Source organism: Miscanthus floridulus, chromosome 14 (genome assembly GCF_019320115.1).
Source record: "Miscanthus floridulus cultivar M001 chromosome 14, ASM1932011v1, whole genome shotgun sequence".
Classification (NCBI taxonomy): Eukaryota; Viridiplantae; Streptophyta; class Magnoliopsida; order Poales; family Poaceae; genus Miscanthus; species Miscanthus floridulus.
In genome coordinates this window covers 9,634,226-9,643,390 of record NC_089593.1, presented here as the reverse complement: position 1 = coordinate 9,643,390, position 9,165 = coordinate 9,634,226, and positions in this window count along the sequence as shown.

Below are 9,165 nucleotides of genomic sequence, written 5' to 3'. Positions count from 1 at the left end.
CAATTCAAATGTGAGCTTGAAATGTAACGTGTTGTGTTAATTTGTAAGGTTGAGGACAATTGAATTGTGTACTTGAACTATTCAATAATTGCGAAATAAAGTGTATTTTTTTATGGTTTCTAAACAATGCCGGGCATGGCATCAAAGGAGAGCAGCAGCAAGGGCGAGCAGCTCCGGTGAGCAGCACCAGGGCGAGCAGCTCACCGAGCAGCTCCGGCGAGTAGCACCTGGGCGAGCAGCAAGGGCGACCAGCTCTTGCATGCAACCTGCATGGCTGTGCACGCATGACATTAATGAAGCAAATTAATCATTAAATGAGAGCAAATCAATCTTCTATTGATATGGTGCTAAAGTTTTGCTATGGATCTAAACACCCCAACCTAAAGTTAGAATGACAAAACTTTAGCGCAAAAGATTTGGCGGCAGTCATGGTAGCAGGATATAGAAGAGCTGCAACGTAACTCCTGTGAGGACCGCAACCGAGTGGCCAGAACATGCATGGCGAACATATTAAAGGGAGTGCAGAAGGTAGCGCGTGGACGCGGGAGCCAGGCGTTAGGGGAGGCTTACCCGGTGCCGGTGGGAAGGGGCTAGGCATGACGACGGTGGCTGCCGGCGAAACCCGAGACGGACCGCCACACGCGACGCGTCGCCCTTCGCCCGTCCCTCGTCCGCGTCTATGTGTGTGATTTCCAAGTTGCGGTTGGGGTCTTGTTTTTACGTATCCAAGTTGTGTGTTGTTTATGCCTAGTTAGATGGGTCCTGGTATGTATAAATACTTGAGTCAATTACATCGTAGGCCCATTAACTTTTAGTGATGTGTCATCTATGTCCATCAACTTTTAAACTGTATTTTTAGGTCCATTAACGTTTGGTGGTATGTTATCTAGGTCCATCAAATTTCAAACTATATTTTTGGGTCATTAACTTTTGGTGGCGTGTCATCCAGGTCCATCAACTTTTAAATTATATTTTTGGGTCTCTAAACTTTTTAACTGGTTCACCGTATCTGACATGGCACGCCAAATAAGCAGCCACTGTAGAGCAGGTTGTGAGTCCATAGCTCCTCAAGATGTTCATGGAAACTTGTCTAGCATTAATTCAAATGTACCAGCTGGTAATTCGTTAATATCCTCTTGTCTTAAAATTAGGATGATTATTTTTAAGGATAAATATATTGTGGACATAGAGAAATTTATAACTGATGGACTGTAATCAAAGATATTTTATAGAGGTGTCTTATTATTGCGTGGAAAGGAGGAGAAAATAAAGCCAACAAAATGCATTAGTACTAATTTTAAAGAGGTGGAGATCATCAATAGAATTTTCCCAACGTGATTAGCATCCTTGCCATAGTATTTTATTATTTCCATGCATTAGTTTTCTATCCAGTCGTGATACACGATCTTTTATCTAGCGTCTAGCTTTTAGTGTCTGCGTGCACCTATGTACGTGAATCTAATTGGTGGCTGCACCTGCCATGCATGTTAGCCGAATCAAAGACTCAGGGTCAATCGGTCGCTGGTGGAGTCCGAGTTTTGTTTGGGTCAGGTGGCCTGCGTGCCTATACCTGTGGCCTTCGGCCTTGTACCGGGTAGATTAGACTTGATTTTATTGTGGAGTTTATTTCCCGTCGAGCTGCCGCTCGAGAAACCCTAGATGGTGATTCCATCAGGTTCTTCGTATTGAAGATTATCTCCGGATGGTGATCTCGTCATGTACTCCACAGTGGTTGTTTTTTTGCGTGTCATGTCAGATCTATTCACTAAACGAAGGGTATGGATCTACGGTGAACCAGTTAAAAAGTTTAAGGACCTAAAAATATAATTTAAAAGTTGATGGACCTGGATGACACACCACCAAAAGATAATGGACCTAAAAATACAGTTTGAAAGTTGATGAACTAGGATGACACACTAGTAAAAGTTAATGGACTCAAAAATACAATTTAAAAGTTGATGGAGCTAGATGACGTACCACCAAAAGTTAATGGACCTACGGTGTATTTAACTCTAAATACTTCATCCAAGAAAAATATGATTTGGCCAACCTGGCTGGCACTAGAGTGCCTAATCTAATCAATTAATATAACTGAGTCTCGTCAGACGCCCTCCGGTCATGCGCGCATTCCTGCAGGCTCAAATACAAGGAAATGGAGGCTGCTCATGACAATGCCGCATGAATCACTAATCTCTTGTGCCAATATATGTCAGTAGGATTAGCGGGTGAGCCTGTATGTACTGTTCTGAATCACCTCTAATCTCTCCCTCGGCGTCCCCGTGTGTTTTGTGTGACAGACGAGAGAGAGAGATGGGTGTGACGAGTGCTGCGCACTGGTGGGAGGAGTCGCAGATGCGAGTCCTCGGCAGCCTTGTTGTCCAATTCGTTCTCTTGATCTTTACCTTTCGCCGTAGGCGGGCCATGTTCGTGAAGAACCTTTTTCTTAATATAAAATTAACATTGATTTAATAGAGAATTGAATATTAATAATTATATATATTTATACAATGCTGGCTAGTTATTAGAATGTCACCGTACCATCCCCTCACCTGGTGTCTCTTTTCATCATCACTCCATGCAAAGGTACGCTTTTTTTTTCATATAATTGCAACTTGCATAGACCTCGAAGGCCACCAAAAGGAACCAAAATAGTAGAGAAATGAAAAGCGACTCGTGTGGAACGAGGGAGCGGAGAGCTCCCAAAGATATCAAGACCAAACCCAAGGGTGCAAACTGCGGGGCACGGAGGTCCTTTACAGGAATTCGTGCTAACGTCCTATGTTTCAAACACCAATTCTTATAAAATTCCCGTGTTTTTTAATCCTCCATTTTCTACCTACACTCATTTCCTATTCATGTGTTTTCCCTCTTTTCTCTGTTTTGCATTCCATTGTTCTAAATTGGCCCTAAATTTGAAATTTCTTTTCCCAACAGAAACAATATACAGCCATGCCTACAAACATATACAACACACATAATAAATCAGATTGTCAACAAAAGCACTCAATTATGAACATTATATTAATATTGTCAACCCACCTCATCGATCACATGCATGTACCAATTCTTGTAACAGAATCACACAGAGTAAATTATACATATTTTTTTGTTTTAGAAAAAGCGCGAGCACGCTCTAAGGGGGTGTTTGAATCGATCAGAGAGCTAATAATTAGCCCATGTTTTTTGATACCAATTAGAAAGTCTAAATGTGGGCTAATTCTAGGTTAATAAGAGCTAACGAGGGCTAATTGGTGGTTAGAATCCATTAAACTCTTATTAGTCCATAATTAGCTCATGTTTAATCCATTTTTTTACAAGGTGGGATATTTTTTAGCCCTGGGATCCATACAGACCCTAAATCTTGAACACTTAAGAAAAGAAACAAAAATGGAGGGAGTAGTAGCTTGCTATCACATTACTTAATAACTAGTCGAACCCGCACAAAAAGCCCGCACCAATCCTAAAAACAGTGAACCAGGACTCCGGGTCTCAGGACAGTATACATAATATCAGCGTTACATATATCTCCAAGTTGCGATTGGGGTCTTGTTTTAGATATCCAAGTTGTGTGTTGTCTGACAAAGTAGGAGGTAGTATGTACACCTAAAGACCAAGGAGAATTGGGAGTCCTAAATCTAGATGTTCATAATAAGTTTCTCCTAAGCAAGTGGCTGTTCAAATTGTTAAATGGAGATGGGTTTTGGCAACAATTGCTTAAGAATAAATATTTAAGGGATAAAACTTTAACACAGGTTCCATACATGCCTAAGGACTCCCAGTTTTGGACTGGCCTCATGAAGGTTAAAGATGAGTTCCTTTCGATGGGTAGGTTTGATCTAGGTGACGAGTCCCAGGTGCGTTTTTTAGAGGATTCATGGATAACGCCACGCCCATTGAAAACGCTTTTCCCGGCACTATACAACATTGTGAGAAAGAAAAGTGCGTCTGCTGGGACTGTACTGTCTACGACACCGTTAAATGTAGCTTTCAAGAGATCTCTGATGGTGGTTAATTTGAAAGCGTGCCACAATGTGATGGCCATGGTTGCATATGTACATCTAATAAACTAGAGAGATCGCTTTATGTGGGGGCTGCATCAGAATGGGTTGTTCTCAGTCAATTCCATGTACAGAGCTTTGTTAGGTGTACAAGCTTTACCATATAACACTTTAATTTTAAAACTTAAACTACCTCTCAAAATTAAAGTCTTTATGTGGTACTTGTACAAGGGTGTAATTTTAACGAAAGATAATTTAGCTAGGCAGCAATGGCAAGGAAATAGGAAGCATTGTTTTTGTTCCTCCAACAAGTCCATACAACATCTATTCTTTGACTGTTATTATGCTAAATTCTTGTGGAGAATTATTCATGTTTCTTTTAACCTAAAACCTCCAAATAGTGTACACAATTTGTTTACAAGTTGGTTGGAAGGGTTAAACGGGAAAATGAAATCTCAAATTCTTATGGGTGCAAGTGCTATTTGCTGGGCGCTTTGGTTAACCCGAAATGATATTGTGTTTGACAAGGCCCTAGCACCATCTTATTTGCAGGTTATCTGTGGCAGAACCGCCTGAAATAACTCACTTACGAAGGCGCTTGTCTTCCACTAGACACTAAGCACCCTGAAGGTGAGCTTCATCAGGCAGTTCTGTCGAGCACACCCTATGGGAGAACCCGAGCATCCACATTTTTCAACAGGATCATAAATGGACGAATAAAGCTTACAACATTTTAGCCATTTCTTACATCACTTTCCATGCAACATCAGAGTATAATATTTATTGTTTATAACAGCGGAATATAACCATATTATCAGAGTTTCAGCAGAAATAAAATCATTTAATGATAAGTTAAGCATTAACATGATGATCCGTTATATACATCATAATAGGTTAGAAGTTTTTCCATTGTAAAACATTTTGGTTGGAAGTTTCAAATAAACTCTATGTCCGCAACGTTAAGGAAATCCTCGCTGAGCCCACCAGGAGGTTCCCGCACACAAGTGTCAGCTCTAGCATCCACCTGTCACCTGCAACAGGGTAGAACAAACCCTGAGTACTCAATTGTACTCCGCAAGACTTACCCGTCAGAAGAAAAAAATACTCCAAGGATATACAAGATTATCTAGCTTGTGAATTTATTACATCTGCAGGAGCACTACTAATCATGCGTCCTTATATTCAATTTTATTAGCAGTCATCATTAGTTTGTTAACTAACCATTCTATGTAAGCACCTATGCTACTTTTAAGCAGGTGGTAAGCAATCAGAACCATTTTACCATCTTTTATATTCCAGTTCTTACTACGGTGTTAGATCGTAGACAAGTCATACCGTATTACACGACGATTCATGAATCAATGTAGCCTAGCTGGGTCCCACCAAACACATGCCCCACTTATACCCCAAGCACAAGTAGGACCAACCCACCACTCTCCTGTCAAGGGGTCCAGGTCCCCGTCCAAACTTGGACCCCAAGCCCCCACACCTAAGTCCCGGACTCAGTATGGTGCTTAGACCTCCACCATCTCCGTCTCCAATCAGTCGGTCCTAAAAAAAAGCTGGAACCCATGACAAGAGAGCAACGAGCCTTCCCTCCCCCATAAGCAAGTATGTGCTCAGGATAATAAGTCTGTGACCTGACTAGAATCCAATGCAACGACCTGTCCTTAACCGACACAGGCGGAACAAGTGCAATCCGAGCCTCGCTCGAATGCCAAACCAAGTCCAGATCGAAAGTACCATTCCGCCTGGTCTCCAATTATCATTCATATATATTCCATGTGATAGTAATATAATAACAACAATTATATCTTTTTTATCTCTCGTGAGTGACAGGCAATCACTCGACTTCTACCGGAGTCCTACAACATAGCAATCTACACGATCCTGTCATACTAGTAAGACTCATAGGATAAGGATATATATACAAGTGGTTTTCATTCAACTCCTTAAAACTTAATGCACAAGCATAAGATAAAGTGCATAATAATAAGGGTTATGCACCGGGGCTTACCTGGGTAAGATATAACCAAAAGTTATCATTCCATCAAGGTGACACGATCATCAAGGCACCATCTTTTCTGCTACCTCGGTCGACTCCATGATCCATCGTTGTTCCTATTATGGTATACATGAATGCAACGCAGAGATGCAATTAATCAATGATAACCGCAACTCTTAAATATACAATTATGCTCCGTAAGCTAACGAGCTAGCTTTATTGCCTAACGTGCTGGTCTACGTATCCACGTCGTCAAGTAAGGCTTTGTCTCCAGAAAAATATTTCAATTCTAAAATCCCAACGTATTTTGGCATTTAATTGACAAAATATATATTTTTGAACTAGGACTCATTTAGCTACCTTAGCAAACTAATTATTATGGAGCTACAAAAATTACAGTGGGCACCTAATAATGTTTGGGATTTACTATGAAAGTTTTAGAGCCAACACTATCACCAATTTATCACAACAATTCCTACAAGTTTATATTTTGACAATATTAAGTATCTCAAATTAATTATATAGCTCCTAAGAATATTATAAAACTATATGAACAAAATATACTAGCAGATAGATCATGATTTTAGGAACCTAAAAAAATTAGTTTCACAATTTTTGGTTAACTACACAATTTTATATTGAATTTACAAATTTATCTTAGAAACTAAATTAGACAATGCTTTAGAAATCAAAAAGGGCCGGTGGCAACCACTTTGGCCCAGTAGTCCAACGCCGCTCGCGCGTGGTGCGGCCGTGAGCGAGTCACGACGGCCCAGTGCGGCCCAAGCCCGGGGCGCCCGCGCGCGCTTGGCGTTTTGCAAAAGAGGACTCGTACTCTTAGAAAATCAAAAGATATAGTGGGGCACTGTTCCACTATTCTAGTGTTTTGCACAAAGCACCCCAGAATACCTCATCTTTGCAACGACTAGGTCCCAGACATGCCCGTGCACGTTGGCGCAGCCCCGACCGGCCTACTGAGGCCCACAATGACGCGTCTACTAGACCAACATGGACCTCTAGACCTACGCACAAAAGTAGAAGGTGGTGGCACATCCAACGGTGTACTAATCCCACCTATCCATGTTGACGGAGGATCCATGTGGCGGCGTGAGTGCTCCGGCGAGTCTACACCCTATTGGATGGGTTGTGATAGAGAAGGGTCAGAGACTCACCACGGTGCGCGCTAAGTAGATGGTTGAAGCAGGGGAGGGTCGAGGCGGCCCGACCACGTGCACCCGAGCACGGCGACGACGTTCCACAGCGGCATCGGCGCGTCACCACATCGCCGACAGGTTTCCTGGCCAAATCAACGCGAGCATCGGATAGAAGAGGTCAAGGTGAGCCTAGAAACACCACCAATCGAACCCTTACCTCCAGGTTATGGACTTACCCCGAAACCACAGGTCGCATCGGTGCTCATGACCGACGGCGGTAAAACGCCAAATTGGAGGCCCATAGTGCACCGACGGACCAGAGAGAAACCAGGTGCTTAGCCAACCATCTAAGCTATCCACAGGAGCGAGGGATTTCGCTGTGAAGCTATAACTTGGCAATGGGAAGATGGAGAAGTGATGGTGGCTCCGTGCATGGTGAGGCGGTGGAGTGGTCTACGAGCGAACCGAGCAGTTAAGGTGAGCAGCTCCGGTTGGTGGCAAAGCGAGCATGTGGTAAAGTTGACAAGACGGGAAGGGTTGTCGTGAAGCGCATGGCATGAAGGGGCAAGATCGAGCGGGGTCGCTGGTGGCGGCTAGCGGCAGAGCAGAGCAAGGAGGCGTCCATCACCACTGTGATCGGGGTCATCGTTGTGGTAGGTGAAACAAACAGCGGGGCGATCGCCACGTCGGCCGAGCCATGGCAGCCGTAGCAGCGCGGCACGGCGGCAGGACGGTCGAGCGCAAGGGAGCGGCGGGCGCGACAGCTCGCGATGTGCCCACCGTGGCCAGGCTGCAGCAGCAGCAACCGGCCAGCGTGGCCATGTGCGTGCGTGCGCATGCGCGTCCACCTCACCGATGCCACGACGTCGGGGCTGGACGGCCTGGTCACCGCGCCTAACATGAGAAGATGGCCCGAGTTCATGTTATGTATGGATTTTAAAGCGTTAGAAACGTCTAAACCGTTGATCCAATCCCCAATCCACTTTTGCTATACCTTAGAGGGTATATTAGGCTACTAAAACAAGCCATAATACTACCCTACTCCTTAACCCAATTTCTCTACAAAAATTGCTAAATATCACAATGCCTAACATTCCAAAAGTTCATGAAATTTTCTAAGTGTTAAATGGATTTCTATTTCTAGTTGTACTTTTAAGCTATTGAATATAGTACTTAACAACATTATCTCTCAACACCAAGTATTTCATTGCCATCTACAAATCTCACAATTCAAACTTTATTAAGGTGTCAAATACATGTTCTATAGTATTTTTGTTAAAATTTAAATGACAAAATAGCATTGTCTATTATCATTTCAGACTTACAACAATTCCATGTCCGATTAGTACTAACCTCCCCTAACACTTTTGATTGAATTTTTAAAAGATCTAAACCTTGCCGAATTCAACTAACAATTGTACCATGACCTAGCCCATACTACACATTAACTCTTAGAAACAAAATATCTAAGCACTTCCTAATTAGTTTGCCCAATATAGTTCGCTAAAGAATGATACTTTTAAACACAAGCTCAAGCGTTTGCCGGCAACGAAATGACCCTTCTTAAATCCCAAGTTTGATTTTTTTAACTTCCCAAATTACTAACTATAGTATTTATTCTCCAAAAATTAATGTTGCATTTCCATCTACTGCACTTACACTCTAACTTTATTCAAGTGCTACATACAAATTATATTTAATTTTTGTTTATAAAAATTGCTTCCATGCCAATGTTTAGAACTACTTATTCTACTCTTTGCGTTAGGATTTTTCATTAACACATATAGGCATTTAAGTAACTAACTCACTATATTTATAGATCTATCTCTCAGGCCATAGTCTCAGTGCTTAGCGAGCTCGTAATACCAGAGGTGTTACATTATCTTCAAGGGAACTTATTGGACCAGGTACTGGTCCCTACTTCAGAAGGAGGAGGATCGCCATAGGATGAAGACGGGTTGCAGAACTATTGAAACAGCCGTGATGGAGGTGTTCGCAAGACACGGCT